This window comes from Staurois parvus, unplaced genomic scaffold (assembly GCF_062004578.1).
Source record: "Staurois parvus isolate SC_StPar_1 unplaced genomic scaffold, SC_StPar_1.0 ptg000151l, whole genome shotgun sequence".
Lineage (NCBI taxonomy): Eukaryota > Metazoa > Chordata > Amphibia > Anura > Ranidae > Staurois > Staurois parvus.
Window position 1 is genome coordinate 4136479 of NW_028317947.1, and position 18808 is coordinate 4155286.

Here is an 18808-nt window from a genome sequence, read left to right on the forward strand (position 1 = left end):
TTTAATCACCTCTGGGTTTTTTTTTTATTTTTTGCGCTATAAACAAAAATTTAAAAAAAAAACAATATTTTCTTATTTCTGTTATAAAAATATCCAATAAACTCAAATTTCACCATAAATGTAGGCCGAAAATGTCTTGCAGGAAAGTGTGTGTTGGGATTGTGCATTTTCATCAGAGGTCTAAACAGATCACTGCTATCTCACCTTGGAGATAGAGAAAGGAGATTGAGGACACAGCCTTCACTCTCCATCTCTGCAGCCTCAGCTGCACAGAATGAATGGACAAGAATAGCTCTGTACAGAGCTTCCCGTTCTTTCAAAAACCGAAGCATAGTAAACATCAACAATATCTCCAATGCCAAGAATATCCCTGCTGGGCCTGGTTGACCACCTAGCCCTACAATAGCTGAAAGGACACTTCTAGGCCTATTGCTATTCTATTAATCGCCATGTACTGGAAAAAAAAGTTCCACCTCCCTCTGTTATTTTTTGGAAATGGTTAGATCAAACCTTTCTTTATACTGGGATACGTACAAAAATCAGGGTTGCAAAAGAAAATTTAACAAAGTGTCGGCATGCTGGCTTGAGGACCTATCAACCACTGTGGACCCAGCCTCAGAGGCATAACTAGAACCTTCAGGGCCCGATGAAAAATGATGAAGGGCCCCCCTGGCCACTGGCCAGGGCCCTTCCCACTAATCCCTTACTAGTCGTCGGACCCTTTATTACAGTCCCATAGTGGGCCCTCTTCCTGCCGTCTTTTAATTCCCCCAAATTTGGCAGAACACCAGGGACCAGTCACAAGTGCAATCTTTGGACCCTGGTGGTTCTGTCAGTAGTTTTTTTTATTTTTGTTATTTTATTTTTTATAACTTTTTTTATCATTTTATTTATTTTATTTTATTTTTTTTCATTTTTGTAGGAACCCCAGTTGGGGGGCTTTGGTGAAATATCACAGGTTTAAACAGACCTCTGATGTTTCACCTTTGAGGCACAGAAAGAAGATTAAGGACAATTCACTCTCCATGTCTGCAGCCTCAGCAGCACAGAATGAATGAACAGGAATAGCTCTGTACAGAACTTCCCGTTCATTCACAAACTGAAGCATAGTAAACACAACCTCAGCTTTGAATGAATTTAAAAAAAAGTCATTGTTTCATCTCTCCATACACCGGGATGCTCAGTATGCTTTTCTTCATGGTCCCATACCGGGCCTGTTAGCTCACCTGCAGAAGTTGGCTTCCTATTTGTTCTTGTCGGCCACTAGAACAATTGTCAGGCATGGAAGAGCCCATCTGTCCCTCTTCAGGGGGTTTGGGACCGTATGACCACTCTGATGCTCCATGAATAGATGTCGAGTATCTGTAATGACTCCCAATGGAAATTTTTGAAAATATGGGAGGCGTGGTTGACATATGCTTTTCCCATGCTGCCCCCTGGCTAGTCTGGGGTTGTGATGTTGTTCTGTGTTGGTGTCCCTGGACCCCGCTCCTGGTCTTGTCTTCTTCCTTTTCTACTTCTTTTTCCTTTCTATTTTGTGAGGCGGTGGATAGCTGCCTTTGGTTGGAGCTACTGTCAGTGTTATATCACGGTTTTTGTAATTTATGTGCCATTGATAGCTTGGCCAAGCCGCTGCATCCAAGCCTTTTGTTGTATTTTATTTTTATATTGTATATATTTATATTTTATTATAACGCACATTGCATGCATTAGAGCATTGTGGTGCATTTCTTTTTTTTGGGGGGGGTGGGGGTGTTAAAATGGAACTAACTCCCCTTATGGAATAAAGTTCCGCTTTAAGCTGCCCATACACTATACATTCTAATAGTACCATCTCTTTTATATCTACCATAAGCTCTATACTACAAAGGCCTGCCTGATTTATTACCGGTGGAGGGGATGGTATCGTTTTAGTAACGCGAAAGAAGATTATACAGCAATTGTGCAATGAGATGGCATAGTGTATAGCCACCTTATTAATTATGGAACTTAAAGTTGTACCCGTTCTCTATCCTGAAAAAGTGCAATGACTAGCTCAAAACTATGAGAAATAACTACAGGACCCTATGGCCTGCCATCACTGGAGCAAGTAGTAAGTAAGTTTATCATAATTTAATAATAAATATTGACTAGCAATATTATGATGATGTTGATTAATATTATTATTACTATGATCGTGGTTAATAATAATCATAAAAAACTATATATATATATATATATATATATATATATATATATATATATATATATGTGTGAATACTGTAATTATTATTATTCATTCTTTTTTATTATTATTACCTATTAGTTAAAAAATAGCTCACTGTCCACTGAATGACTTACTAATGACGTGTTCTTTTCCCTAATTCATTATAATTAATAAAACCAATAACTAATAACCAATAACTACAGGACCTTTGTACTGCAGGACTGCTTGTTCCAGTTAAGGAACCTTATTATAATTTATTAATAAATATTGACTATCATTATTATGATGGTGTTGATTCATTTTTTTATTACTATGACAGCAGTTAATAATAATAAATATGAAAAAAAATAAAACTACTACTAATAAAAAAAATATATTATTATTCATTATTTTTTATTATTAATACTTATTAGTAAAAAACAGCTGTTTGTTCACTGAATGACTTATTAATGAATTGTGTTCTTTTCCCCAATTCATTATAATTAATAAAACCAATAACTACAGGACCTGTGGCCTGCCATAACTGGAACAAGCAGTAAGTAACCTTATTATAATTTATTAATAGATATTTACTATCATTATTATGATCACGTTGATTACTTTAATTATTATTATGACAGTGGTTAATAGTAATATTCATGAAAAATAACACTAATAATAATTAAAAAAATATTATGAATTATTCTTTATTATTGGGCAGCACAGTGGCTAAATGGTTAGCACTTCCGCCTGGCAGTACTAGGGTCATGAGTTCGAATCCCAACCACGGCACCACCTGCCTGGAGTTTGTATGTTCTCCCTGTGCCTGCGTGGGTTTCCTCCGGGTACTCCGGTTTCCTCCCACACTCCAAAGACATGCTGGTAGGTGAATTGGCTCCTGTCTAAATTGGCCCTAGTATGTGTATGTATGAATGTGAGTTAGGGACCTTAGATTGTATGCTCCTTGAGGGTTAGGGACTGATGTGAATGTCCAATATATATGGAAAGCGCTGCGTACATTGACTGCGCTATATAAGTACCTGTAATAAATAAATATTATTAATACTTATTAGTAAAAAACAGCTGTTTGTCCGCTGAATGAATTATTAATGACTTGTGTTCTTTTCCCCAATTCATTATAATTATTAAAACCAATAACTACAGGACCTATGAACTTCCATAACTGAAGCAAGCAGTAAGTAACATTATTATTATTTATTATAAATATTTATTATGATTATTATTTAATATTATTATGCACTATTATTAAAGCGGAACTTCACTCTAAAAGGGAAGTGCTGCTTTATGCCTCCCTCCTCTTCTTATTTTGGAACCTTTCATTTTTTTTTAGGGGTGGGGGGAGTGGGTACCTGGTCTTGACAGGTACCCGCTCCACTATTAGTCAAATTGCCTAGGCAATGCCACCCGATGTCCCCCCCTTCCTCCTTTCTGGTACACTTCATTGGTCCCAGAAGGCTGCAGGACCATTCGCAAAGCACAGAAAAGCTCGCCCATGTGCAGTGGGAAGCCAGATGTGCAGTTGCAAGGAGTCACAGCTGGCTTCCCACAGTTATCATGCCGGCCCCGGGACATGAAGACCAACCAAAAACTGGCCTGTGTGAGGACAGTGCTGGATCCCTGGTTCTTTGATTATAAGTTAGCAGCTACAGTATTTCTAGCAGTAGCTGTAGTTATTATTATTAAATCGGAAATTCCTCTACTTTTTGGAACTTTTCTTTTTTGGGAGAAGCGTGTATCTGGTTTTGACAGGTACCCACTTCCATGTCCAGTTGGATTGCCTGGACGATTTCACTGGAAGTTCTCTCCATCATCTCATCTTCTGGGATAGATCCCAGAAGGCTGCAGGACCATTCACAAAGCGCAGTGCATGTGCAGTGTGAAGCCGGCTGTGAAGCTGCAATGAGTCACAGCTGGCTTCCTACAGTTAATGTGCTAGCATCGGGGATGCAAACAATGTTGAAAAACTGGCCTGGGTGAGGATGGCGCTGGATCCCTGGACAGATAAGTGTCCTTTTATTCAAAGTCAGCAGCTACAAAATTTGTAGCTGCTGACTTTTAATTTTTTTCAAACACAGTGTAGAACCTCTATAATAATAATGATAATAATTTTTTTTTTTAATAATTATTTATTATTATTACTTACTAATAAAAGACAGCACACTGTTTGTCCACTGAATGACTTATTCGTGTTCTTTTCCCAAATTCATTATGACTACCAAACCAGATAGTATAAGAATCATAGACATGGCTTGATCATTACCCTTACATGACCGTTAGAAGTCAACAATAAATAATAATCAAGAATAATAATAATAATAATTATTATTATTATTATTATTAATAATAATAATAATAATAATAATAATAATAATAATAATAATGATAATAATAATAAATAATTAAGAATAAAAATCAAGAATAAAACACAGATGCTTTTGTAGTCGGGTCATGTCTGCATGTCCAAGCGTTCTCTGGTATTTTTGGTTAATATAAGAGAGTAATTGTAAACTCCGGGTTCCTAAAGGTTAGGGTCACATAAAATATGTAGCACATTGAAAAATCCAGCTCATTATACTGTAGTCGCTGACCTGTTAAATAAATTAACCTGTGCGTAATTAAAACTGTCCTTATAAAACCCTTTTCCAGTTCTAAAACTTACCTTATTTGCAATAAAAATACTTAAAAAAAACCATAATAATAGTCTATGTGACTAATATGGTGTGGGCATAAGAAATTAATTTTTATGGATATCTTCTAATTGGCTGCCTATGTAATATCCCATTATTTATGGTTTATAGCGTGTGTTAAAGGGAAAATGCATTCCTCAATAAAATATAAAAAAACAAGAATTCACCAAATGCTTTACGGAGCAACCCCCAGTGCCAAATAAAATCAGTCAGTGATAAAACCTGTTCCTGACATATGTTTAAACACTAGTATTGTATTGTATATGTAGATGGAGTAAAGCTAATATTTCCAGAAATGTTTGTAGCTGTGCTAAATAAAATCAGCCTAAACTAATAAATATGTACCCTTGTGATAACATGAAATATTATTAGGTTGCTTACTGTGTCTGATTTAATGCCATTCATGCCGGGAGTTAATCTGATATTAAATCTTCAGTTTTTTAAGCACTTTGAGCAGCTGATGTAATCATTTACTGAGGCTGACTTATTAAAGGCAAAAAGATTGCTCATTTTGCAAGGAATGTTGCACTTTGCAAGAGAAATTTTCTCCAGAGCTTAGTAATTGAGGTGAAGCTGTGCTGGCTTTCATCATCCAATCATGTGCAAACAAAACAGCAGTTTTTTTTCTTTGCATGTTATTTTAACCTCCCTGGCGGTATTCCCGAGTGTAGCTCGGGGTAAAGTTTCAGTACCAAAAGCGGTAACCCAGAGCTACACTCGGGCTTACCATGTGGCGCTGCTCCAGGATTTGTTTGTCACTTACCTTGTCCTGCGCTCCTGCGATGTCCCTCCTGCAGTGTCCCCTGTAATGTCCTCCTGCAGTGTCCCCGGTATCTGTCTTCCGGGTTCCGCTCCCTGCGACGTTGGGACGTACGGGGACAGAACGGCAGGAAATTTGTAAATGACAAAAAGTGACATTCACTCAATACACTAAAATCACATAGTAAAACATTACTGTATCAAACCATTTCACATACATTTTGTGCCGAGTGCTTTGTCCTGCGCCCTGCCTGCATTTTTGCTGTTCTTTCTGCCTGGAAACTGAGAAACGTCCATGGCGTCCAAAAAGCGTCCCTTTAGGTCAAAAGCGGTTTTAGACCAGCTAGAGAACAGCGATAGTAAATCAGAACCACTTGCATAATTGAGTGATAATGATTCGTGGGGAAATTCGTCATCAGACACTGAAAACGATTTTGCGACTTTGCTCAGTGATGTGCGAGCTTGGTGCTATATTTCAAATTTCAGTGTTTTTGGTTTGATTATATTATTGAATTAAATTTATTACTATTATATTATTATTTTTCATGATTATTTATTAAATTATAATTTATGATTTTGTGTTTCAAATTTTAACATACCCGGGATGTTTACTAGATTCTTGTTCGGACAGATTTCAGTGAGTTATTCCTAAAAATTACAGGCCTACAATAAAAAAAATACATATTTCCATGCAAAAAAATGTGCCGCTTTGAGTACAGAAATATGGACATAATCAGACCGCTAGGGAGGTTAAAGGGAGCTTTTTGATTTTGATAAGTCCCCCTCCACCAAAAAGCCTCGTGACCATTGAGTATTAGGTATTAGGAAAGAGTCCCTTGTCCCCAATAACAAAGGGATATGGTCCTCTGGCAGGGTAACCTCCTCATGTTATATCTCAGGTGGAAAAAAAATATATTTGAAATGCTACAATTTTGACCATATTCAATATATTTCAAAATATATTTCAATAAATATATATAAATATATATATATATATATATATATATATATATATATATATATATATATATACACACTGCATGCTGAAATGCTTTTTTATTACAAAATATATGAAAAATATTTTTAAAAATACATTTCAAATGTGCTGTATGTCTTTAAAAATACAAATCTACATTTTTGGAATGCATTTATGTAAAAATATATGTTAAAATTACTTTTTTTATATGTTAAAAAAAATCTGAAGAATATATTTAAAAATATATATATTTTTTTTAAATTGCCATTGAAAGAGACAGATTTGCAGTTAGTTACCACATTTTACCATACAGGTCCAGCTCAGCGTAATGCTATGGCATATGGTGATCCCTGCAGAGATTTTCTTTAGGTGATTACCAATTTTTCCTGGCACCAAAGGTTTTATTCCAGAGTGTTCCCCCTCCCTCCATAAGTACAAAGCAGAAATGTTCTCCTGCGGAGAACGTGCATTTGTTTGGACTGTGGAGAAATCTTTCATTAGAACATTTGGCAGCCATGTGCATGAGCATCTACCTGCCATTGGAAGTCTATGTTACTCTAGCAATAGGCAGTTCTAGAATGTGAACAAAAATTAGAAGGACATCCTATCCCCTTTACTATAGACCAGGGGCGGACTGACAACTCATGGAGCCTCCGGGCAATAGGGGATCATGGGGCCCCTGTGTCCTCGCCCAACTCAAACCGCACCCAAAAATGCCTATGAAAGGTACCAGGGGCATCTCATGGGGCCCCCTACTAACCCTTGGCCCTCGGGCAGTGCCCAAGTTCCCGAATGGTCAGTCCGCCCCTGCTATATACCCCACTGCTATGTCTATATAGACATGGTAGGGTAGTACACTGTATGTGCCTCTGTGCTACACTCGCTTGCAATGACCAGGTTTCAGTTCCAGACAAACAGGACTTTAAACCCTACTTATTATTCCTATCTGTTAAAAACACAGTAAAAGCTATTAAATAAATTATGTACCATACTGTGTGGGGTTTGCGTGTTGATCCAAATCATACCACTGGAAATTCTCTAGTTTTATTGCGCTCTCTACTTGCTTATCACACCAAATGAATGGATAACATCACATTTGCTGTAAAACTTCATGGTAAGGGCCGGAAGTATTTATACTTTAGCAAAGCTAAATAAGTGCATGAATTAAAAGTAATAAAGTACTTTATGTTAAAAGTACACAAGGGTGAAGGTCAATAAACAGCACATATTATTGTCAATAAACAGCACGTGTTAATGTTAAATCAATCCACGTGTTAATATCAAATCAAACATTCATTCAGTTGGATTCATTCCTTGTTGCATGATAACAAATATAAGTAGTCCTTATTTTGTATAAGTTTTAATTACATTACAAATATCAAACCTACAAAAACCACATTAAATAACAATATTATTTTATAAATAAAACCATGCAGCAGAATGCTTAATTTTGTTTTACAGACTTTACTAGAAGGTGACAGCTGAAGTCTAATTGATTGTTATTTACATATTTATATTTCATTTATATTAAATTCATTCATTCATTATTTTCATGTATTTATTTATATATGGGGATCTTATTTAAAAAAAAATTAATACAATTTAAAATTTGAATTTACATTTATATTTTTTTTTTATTTAAATGAATATTTATTTATTTATTACAAATTAAATTTATATTTTTTTTAATAAATAAAGGTTTTGGGGTTTTTTTAAATGCTACAAGATGTATTTGAACAGGCCAAATCCCATATTTTTTCGGACTCCATAGACCCCTCCTTCTTCTCTTCGTCAGCTGGTGCGGCAGATCATCCAGCAAAACCAACGGAGGCAGGAACTGCAACAGCACCTCCAGAAGGCAGCACAGTGGCTAAATGGTTAGCACTTCTGCCTGGCAGTACTAGGGTTGTTGGTTCAAATCCCAGCCACAGCACCGCCTGCCTGGAGTTTGTATGTTCTCCCTGTGCCTGTGTGGGTTTCCTCCCACACTCCAAAGACATGCTGGTAGGTTAATTGGCTCCTGTCTAAATTGGCCCTAATATGTGTATGTATGAATGTAAGTTAGGGACCTTAGATTGTACACCCCTTGAGGGTTAGGGATTGATGTGAATGTACAATTTATATATGTGTAAAGCGCTGCATAAATTGATGGCGCTATATAAGTACCTGAAATAAGGCATGCTAATGCTTGCCAGCTTGGTATTACCTTGAGCAATCACCTCCTCAATCTTCTTGACGCTGTCTAGAATCTTCTGTAGGTCAGCAATGGAAGGGTTGTCATTACTACCAAGCACAGCCAAAAGATAGGAAGCTATGTAATGCATCTTCACAGAGGACTTGGTACAACTCCGAAGAGCAGAGAGTCAACAGAACTTTCTCTAAGGAGGACCAGGGAAAGAGCTACTACAATTTAAATTTATATTAAACTGGTACTTTATTGAATGGTTTAAGTTTCATAGATTGTTAAGAAAAAGTAATGCCTGTCAAGGATACAAGTTGAGATCCTCAGCCACGTCTTAAATCCGGGGCAGTAAATACTCCTGCAGTGAGCCTGAACAGGTTCAACTTACTGTCTTTTAGTTGAGGAATAAATATCGTGTGCCTAGGATCCCCAATTGTGGAGTTCTGGAAGGCACTGGCATACTCAAACATTAAAGAAAAAAAAAATAAAGCACATCTTTCCAAGTGTCCTACCCTGTGCCCTTACAATCAAACTGCTGGCATTGCCATATTTTTTCTCCTAAACTGGTTACTTTAACCAGGTGAAAGTACAGGATATGTAAAGCAAAAAGTTTTTTCTAGTTTTGGATAACTTGTTGAAATTACTTTTTATTCCTAACTAAGGTGTCCGTTTATGAACCAGCGGTAATACATCGCTGCTCAGTTCTCCGGCATTCTCGGAGAACACAGTTCTCCTGTGAATGCCGTTTATGAAGCATATGTAGATCAGTTCTCCAAACGAAGGGAGAACGGTCTATAAACGCTGGAAAACGGCTGATTTTACTATAATCTCGCGAGATTACAGTAAAAAATCAGTTTACTAAGCAGAGGTAAATTATCTCTGCTTAGTTTGCGGTCCCTCCGATTCTCAAGCTCTGGGCTGGAGAATCTGGAGGGAGAACACAGATCTCCAGTGAAGGGCTGAACATGTTCTCCTGAATGTTATAAACTGTGAATGACCAGAGAATAGCTGAGATCCTCTGAATCGCAGCTATTCTCTGTGTCATAAAAGGACACCTATGGTCATTCACAGTTTATGACACTCATGATTTCAGCAGAGAACATGTTCAGTCCTTCACTGGAGATCTGTGTTCTCCCTCCAGATTCTCCAGCCCAGAGCTGGAGAATTGGAGGGACCGCCAACTAAGCAGCGATAATTTACTTTTGCTTAGTAAACTGATCTTTTACTGTAATCTCGCGAGATTATAGTAAAATCAGCCACTTTCCAGCGTTTGGAGACCGTTCTCCCTTCGTTTGGAGAACTGATCTACACCGCTTCATAAAAGGCATTCGCAGGAGAACTGTGTTCTCCGAGAATTCCGGAGAACTGAGCAGCGATCATTTAATGCTGGTTCATAAACGGACACCTATGTGTAATTTGGAAATTTTCCCCTAGAGAAAAGCAGCAAGTCTGAACAGTTGTCACCAGAACAGGTTTACCTATTGGAGGAGTCTCGCCTCCTGTTCTTGTAAATCTAACCAGCGAGGACATAGACAGCAATAAAACTCAGACACTGGTTCTAACACTTCCACAGTCTATCCAAGACTAAAGAAAAACTTTTTCCGTTTACATACACTTTAAGGGCCTGTTCACACAATACAGTTCTATTCATCCATTCAACGCAGTGGCATTGCGATCTGGTAGTGTGTGTAGCAACCTACTATACTGAAAAAAAGTTCTGCATGCAGTACTTTTTTAACACACCCCGCAAAAATGCTGTAGTGTAAACTGACAACATCAGAAACAAGGAGTTTTTCCAGCATTGCTGTGGTGCACACTTAGAAAAAAGTATTGCATTCCATACTTTTTTTTCATCACAGTGGATTGCTAACTCACTTGTAGCACTGAGCAAGTAAGATATACTTCCTATATTTTAATATGTACAGTAGCTTATATCCAATCCATCTCAATTCCCAGTTAGCCCCAGTACCCCCTGCTGCCTCTTTGTAGCCTTGTAGATGGAACATTCCTTTAGTGTGATCAAAGATTCTAAGAAAAGATGCTTGGAACGGAATTTAAAAATCAAAAAATAGAGTGCCAGATGACCCACATGGAAGAAAAATATATTTGAAATATATTTTGAAAATATTCTTCCCAAATATATTGACATATATTTGAAATGCTTCAATTTTGGCCATATTCAATAGATTTCAAAATATATTTCAATAAATATATATATATATATCATTTTAACATATATTTTTAGATATATTTGTAAATGCATTCCAAAGATGTAGATTTGTATTTTTAAGGACATACGGTATATTTGAAATGTATTTTTAAAAATATTTTTCACATATTTTGTAATAAAAATGCATTTCAACATGCAGTATATATATATATATATATATATATATATTGAAATATATTTTGAAATATATTGAATATAGCCAATATTGTAGCATTTCAAATATTTGTCAATATATTTGGGAAGAATATTTTCAAAATATTTTTCAAATATATTTTTCTTCCATGTGGGTCATCTGGCACTCTTTTTTGATTTTTAAATTCCGTTCCAAGAATCTCTTCTTAGAATCTTTGATCACACTAAAGGAATGTTCCACCTACAAGGCTACAAAGAGGCAGCAGGGGGTACTGGGGCTAACTGCGAATTGAGATCATATATATATCATTTTACCATATATTTTTAGATATATTTGTAAATGCATTCCAAAAATGTAGATTTGTATTTTTAAGGACATACGGTATATTTGAAATGTATTTTTAAAAATATTTTTCACATATTTTGTAATAAAAATGCATTTCAACATACAGTATATATATATATATATATATATATATATATATATATATATATTGAAATATATTTTGAAATATATTGAATATGGCCAATTTGGAGCATTTCAAATATATGTCAATATATTTGGGAAGAATATTTTCAAAATATATTTCAAATATATTTTTCTTCCATATGGGTCATCTGGCACTCTATTTTTTGATTTTTAAGTTTCGTTCCAAGAATCTTTTCTTAGAATCTTTGATCACACTAAAGGAATGTTCCACCTACAAGGCTACAAAGAGGCAGCAGGGGGTACTGGGGCTAACTGCGAATTGAGATGGATTGGATATAAGCTACTGTACATATTAAAATATAGGAAGTATATCTTACTTGCTCAGTCCTACAAGTGAGTAAGCAATCCACTGTGATGAAAAAAAAGTATGGAATGCAATATATATATATATATATATATATATATATATATATATATATATATACACTGCATGTTGAAATGTGTTTTTATTACAAAATATATGAAAAATATTTTTAAAAATACATTTCAAATATACCGTATGTCCTTAAAAATACAAATCTACATTTTTGAAATGCATTTACAAATATATCTAAAAATATATGTTAAAATGATATATATATGATATATATGTATATATTTATTGAAATATATTTTGAAATATATTGAATATGGCCACAATTGTAGCATTTCAAACATATGTCAATATATTTGGGAAGAATATTTTTAAAATATATTTCAAATATATTTTTCTTCCATATGGGGATCATCCCAGTAGTCCACAATTCATTAATGTTGATAACAATACGACAACAGGAAACATGAGATATCTAACAAGTTTCGTGGCCAAGGGATGCCTCTTTATCAGGGCTATAATTATTCCCATGATTTACACTCACCGGCCACATTATTAGGTACACCTTGCTAGTACCGGGTTGGACCTCCTTTTTGCCTTCAGAACTGTCTTCATTCTTCGTGGCATAGATTCAACAAGTCCATCACAAAGAGGATCAAAATAAAAATTTACAGGCGATATCATTGACGTTTTAATCCTGATTTATTCAAATTTCATTCAGTTTACTGTCCTTTTCCCAGTTACTTTTTAGTGCTTGGTAATTGCAAAAAAAAAAACTTGAAGCAACATGCTTTAGTTGGAGAACAGAATTGAAGACACAACAGAATGTTAACAAACACAAATAAAAGAAGGCCTACATTGTGCTGAAGTCTGCTTCCTGGTTTTAGAATAAAACAATGATTAAAAAGATAAAAACTGAAGTAAAATGCATTCATGACTATCCCTTAATCAAGGGAGTTGTTTTGTAAATCGTACCGTAATGTCCTCTCAAGTTTTTTTTTTTCTAAGGTAAAAAAAAATCAGACTACCATACATACACTTTCTACATACATAGGGCCCTAATGAAGAGGTTGAGCCCTCGAAATGAGTAAGCCCTGGAAATGGGAAAGCCCTCGAAATGGGTAAGCCCTCGAAATGGATAAGCCCTCGAAATGGGTAAGTCATAACCTTTGAGGTTGTCCCAGTGTGGGCTATTCAGGTTCGGGAGGTTGGACAGCCATGCATGGTGGTCCCAAATTCATTGGTTTTATGATAACAAACTTATCAAGATATTTTGTGAATACAGGCGTACCTCAGTTTACGAACGGCTCGATTAATATAATTTTCGGTTTACGAATGAAAATCCATTTAAATAATGCCTCAGTTTACAAATTTTTTTCGCAGTATGAAGCAAGTTTCCTCAGGATGCATTGCGCCTGGGAGGTTTATAGCGCTGGCCCCGTGACTTTAAAGTGCACATCATAAAGAGTTTTGAACAAATAAAAGACTTTTTCTTACTTTTTTCTGACCTCTGGAATGTATTAATTGGTTTTCAATGCATTTACAAATTTTTGTTCACAATACAAAAAGTTTCCCCAGGATAAATTGCATCTGGGAGGATTATAGCACTGGCCCTGTGCATGCTGGAGTCTCTGGGTAGCACGTGGCGTCGTGTGTGGAGGTGTTGGAGCGGTTTCTGCTTCGAGTTTTGGAGCTATTCTGGAAATTTTTAATCATGTCCCTGTACAGTATTTATGCCTTTAAAGTGCACTTTATAAAGAGTTTTGAACAGATAAAAGTTTTTTGTACTTTTTTCTGACCTCTGGAACGGATTAATTGGTTTTCAATACATTTATGAATTAATTTTTAATCATGTCCCTGTACAGTATTTATTCCTTTAAAGTGCACTTTGTAAAGAGTTTTGAACAGATAAAGGACTTTTTTTCACTTTTTCTTTACCTCCGGAACGGATTAATTGGTTTTCAATGCATTCCTATGAGAAACAGCGTTTCGGGTTTACGAATTTTTCGCAATACAAAACATCTCGGAGAAGGCATTAAATTCGTAAACCGAGGTAAGCCTGTATATTACTTATTTATAATATAGTTTAATTGAGTATTTTACACTTCGTCAGTGCCCTCTCTGTTTTGTTTTTAGTATTTAAAATGGATTTCTCAACCCTGGAGAGAGCTGCAAGGCCAAGGATCCCAATCCATACTTGGTGACTGTGTGAGGGATACTCTTGTTTTGGATATTGCCAATTGCCCATCTTTGCTATCTTTTTTATACTTGAGTGCAGATGATATTTAGCTGTTTTCACACTTTCTACATTCTGTAATTGCAGTTACAATGAAAGGAAATTGATAAAGCTTCTGTATCACCTTTTCCTATTATGTGGTTGCTGTTGAAGTTAAATTAAAGCCAACCTCACTATATGGTGTGGGCACCTATACCAAAGGGGAGAATAAAGCACATTGGGGTTGATTTACTAAAGGCAAATAGTCTGTGCACTTGCATGTTGCTCTAGATCCAAAGGGAAGCTCTGAAATGAAGGGAAGCTCTGATGGTTTCTGCCATCCAATCATGTGAAAGCAAAAATGCTGTTTTTTTTATTTTCCTTGCATGCGATTTGGTATTCTTTGCAAAGTGAAACTTGACTTCATTTACTGAGCTCTGGACCAACTGTACTTGCAGTGCACTGTATATTTGCCTTTAGTAAATCAACCCCATTGGGGCTGATTTACTAAAGCTGGGAAGTGCAAAATCTGGTGCAAGTCTGCATAGAAACCAATCAGCTTCCAGTTTTTTTGAACAAGCTGAAGTTAGAAGCTGGTTGGCTACCATGCACAGCTGCACCAGATTTAGCACTTTTGGTAAGTTGACCCTAAACTATTTTTGCTTGATCCTTTCTTATGCAGGTAGATTTGTCCCATTTTGGGATTGGTCTCCACTGTAAAATCTGGAAGGTGGGAGAAATAGTTTTTAACTGACAAAAATAAGAGAATATATCGGGATTCCAGGGAGCCACATTTCCCGATTCTCAATAGGTGTGCTACTATTTTGTTAACATAGAATTTTTTATCGTGGATGTTAATGTGTATAGTGTTTTTCAAGTTGTTGATCCATCTCATTTTCTGTACTAGTTTTTTAACCACTTGCCCTTCTGAGGATTTACCCCCCTTCCTGACCAGGCCATTTTTTGTGTTACGGCACTGCGTTACTTTAGCTGACAATTGCGTGGTCATGCAACGCTGCACCCAAATGAAATTTACGTTCTTTTTTTAAATTTTAAAAATCAAATTTCGTCATAAATTTAGGCCAAAATTTATTCTGCTCCATGGCTTTGCTAAAAAAAAATCCAAATACGTGTAAATAATTGGTTTACGTGAAAGTTATAGCATTTACAAATGGCGGTATATATACTGGGATTTTTTTTTTTTAATGTTCACTAGTAATGGCAGCGATCAGCGACTTATAGCGGGACTGCGGGAATGCGGTGGACTTTTTGACACTGGGTGGAACTGACTTTGTGTCACTGACATCCCCAGTGACACCAATACAGTGATCAGTGCTAAAAAAAAAGCACTTACACTGTACTAATGGCACTGGGCAGGAAGGGGTTAACATGAGGGGTGATCAAAGGGTTATCTGTGTGCTGTGTGTGTTTTACTAGGGGGCGGTCTCATTGTGCTTCACTGTAATCACACTGCTTTGGATGGCTGTGCTGTCGGAGATCCTTGGAAATCACCATGCATCGGCAAGTAATTACCGGGACCCCGCAAATAGCAGCGCGGGTAGGCCGCGCGCGTGCCCCCTACCCGGAAATGCAAAATTATGTATATATATATGTGATTTTTGCACACCCGTGCCACCCTGTAGCAGTATTTCTGCTATAGGGCGGTTGAAAAGCCGTTAAAGATGGTGTGATTTTTTTCAAGTCACAACTGTAATACATACAGTATATCAGCAAATATATGTACTGTTAGTTTATTGGCATGTGTTTCCAGCCCATTGGTGTCTCTAGCAAACAGAACCATCTAAGAAACTAAGATAGGATTTTTTTTTTTTTTTTTTAGACAAAACTGGCAAGGTGTTACTGGGGTGCCATTCAATATAGATGGCATCACAATATCCAGCAGGCAGTTTTGTGTTACCGTGAGTTGGGTAACACATGGTAAAACATGCACTACCACAACACCCCAGTAAATTTAGCATCTAGATCAGGGTTTCTCAACCAGGGTTTCATGAAACCATAGGGTCCTCCGGAGGTTGCTAGGGGTTCCTTGAGCAATGAGCAATTTCAGCTCCCAGATAAGTTCCCACTAACACCAATGAACTTTTTAGGTATCTGTAAGAGGGAAATTCTTCACATAGACCATAGCTGTAAGGAGCATTTTTCCCTATGACCATCACACTAATTTATCATGAGTTGTTGATAAAGTGATTTTGAGCATGGGTGCCCTGAGTCCGGAAAGTTTTTTTTTCCTACAGTGCTCAGGACTGAGCACACCCTTGAAAAGTAAGATTTGAATCAATATCTCAATGAACACAAGAACAATTTCCAACATTTTGGCAAAACTGAGTTTTATAGAACATTTGTTTAGCTCATTACATGAAAGTAAGGTTAATAATAAAACTTCAATTAAAAAACGTAAGTTTTATTCAAATTAGTTGAGGCAAAAATGAATACACCCCACAACAAAAACTACTACATCTAGTATTTTGTATGACCGCCATGATTTTTAAGGACAGTATCAAGTCTTCTAGGCATGGAATGAACAAGTTTGCAACATCTATCTTCTTCCATTCCTCAAGAACGACCTCTTTTAGAGCCTGGATGCTGGATGGAGAGTGATGCTCAACTTGTCTCTTCAGAATTCCTCATAGGTGTTCAATTGGGTTCAGATCAGGAGACATACTTGGCCACTGAATCACTTTCACCCTGTTCTTCAGAAATGCAACAGTGGACTTGGATGTGTGTTTTGGATCATTGTCATGCTGGAAATCATTGTCATGCACGACGTCCAAGGGCACAGGGTGATGGTAGCTTCTTCTCTTTCAATATAGAGCAGTACATCTGTGAATTAATGATACCATCAATGAAATGCAGATCCCCGACACCAGCAGCACTCATGCAGCCCCACAGAAGGTCACTGCCACCACCATGTCTCCCTGTAGGCACCATGCATTCTTCTTTGTACTCCTCACTATTGCGACACCATACAGTTTTGAAGCCATCAGTTCCACAAACATTTATCTTGGTCTCATCAATCCAGAGTACAGAGTCCCAATAGACATCTTCTTTTTCAGCATGGGCCCTGGCAAACTCTAGGCAGGCTTTTTTGTGCATGGGCCTTAGGAGAGACTTCCTTCGTGGACGACACCCATGCATGCCATTCCTCTGCAGTGTATGCCGTATTGTGTCATGGGAAACAATAATCTTAGTTTGGCTTTCTACTTCTTTAGCTAACTGCACTGACCTTGCATTGCAATTTTCTTTAACCCTTTTTTATCAGAAGATGCTCCTGTCGAGGTGTTAACTTCTGTGGATGGCCTGGATTTCTCTGTGAGATGGTTACAGTTCCATCTTTGTTAAATTTTTGTATCACTTTTGCTACAGTATTCTGACTGATAAGTAAAGCTTTGCTGGTCTTCTTGTAGCCTTCACCTTTCTTGTGTAAAAAAATTGTTTTCTTTCTCAGGCTTTGTGACATTTCTCTTCCATGTGGTGCCATTGCTGATAGCATGAAATGGGAATGGGTTTTCTTTGTTAAGTAACGCCCTTTTATCAACTGTCTGCTGGACACCTGTTTACCCCTGGTTCACATATATGCGGCTGTGTGGGCCGCGTTTGGGGTGGGCACGAGAACCCATTCATTTGAATGGACTCCCGTGTCCCATGACACGCAGGGAAGAAGTCCCTGCACTTCTTCTGAAAACGCAGCCCGCGCGGGCTCCCAGTACAGTTCCGTTTTCCAGTGCGGGCGACATGCCATTAGAACTAATGGCACCCGCCCACGGGTCCGCATTCCTCTGTGCGTTTAGTGCGGCCGCACCACCCGCACATATGTAAACCTAGCCTTAATGAATAATTAGACTCACCTGTAGTTGAATTCTTGTTAATTAGAATTTTGTTGTGTAAAATTTAGATTTGCTCCTTTAGACTTTCATTGGGGTGTATTCATTTTTGTAACATGGTCTTGAATTCATTTGTTAAAAAAAATTATTTTTTTTGTGTGTGCAAATGAACAAATCTTGTTTGCAATCAATGGCCCGCATTTGTGGGAGTATTTTGTAGTACAGTGTCCCATAGAAAATGTTGATTCTGAGTCCTCATGCACTCTGGACGATTTTACAGCGGCTGTTTTTGGCTTTTGACATTTTTTCTACAGCCAGTAAACTCCCCAGCATGTTATCCTATGTATCTATGTACACATAGACTGTAATCAACGTATTTTGGCAGGGACATTTTTTTGGCTGGAAAAAAAACCCAGGACTAGTGGGTTTCTAGAGGAGATTATTAGCAGTAAAAATGCTCTAACGCTGAAAAACATGCTAAAATGCTGTAAACTGGCGTTTTTGAACTTTTTGTGACCACAAAAAAATTTCTTTGGTAAAAATAAAATGCTAAAAAACGCAAACGCTGAAAAATGCAGCAAAACACGTTAAAATGTGGTAAATCGTGGCAAATTCTAGGCAAATCTTGGTTAAAAAAACCCTCTAAAAAAGGCAAACATGGAAAAACATGAAAAAAAGTGGCAAAACAAAAACTCTGAAAAACTCATGTTTTTTTAACGTGACTTTACACAGCTATAGTTACCAGCGTTATTGAAATGCTCCATGTGCATGGAGCC

At 36.9% G+C, this 18808-nt stretch overlaps 1 pseudogene; it reads right to left on the reverse strand.

Annotated features, from left to right (window-relative positions):
* Positions 1-8347: 8347 nt before the first annotated feature.
* On the reverse strand, positions 8348-8952 carry LOC149463846 (uncharacterized; annotated as a pseudogene).
* Between the last annotated feature and the right edge of the window lie 9856 nt (positions 8953-18808).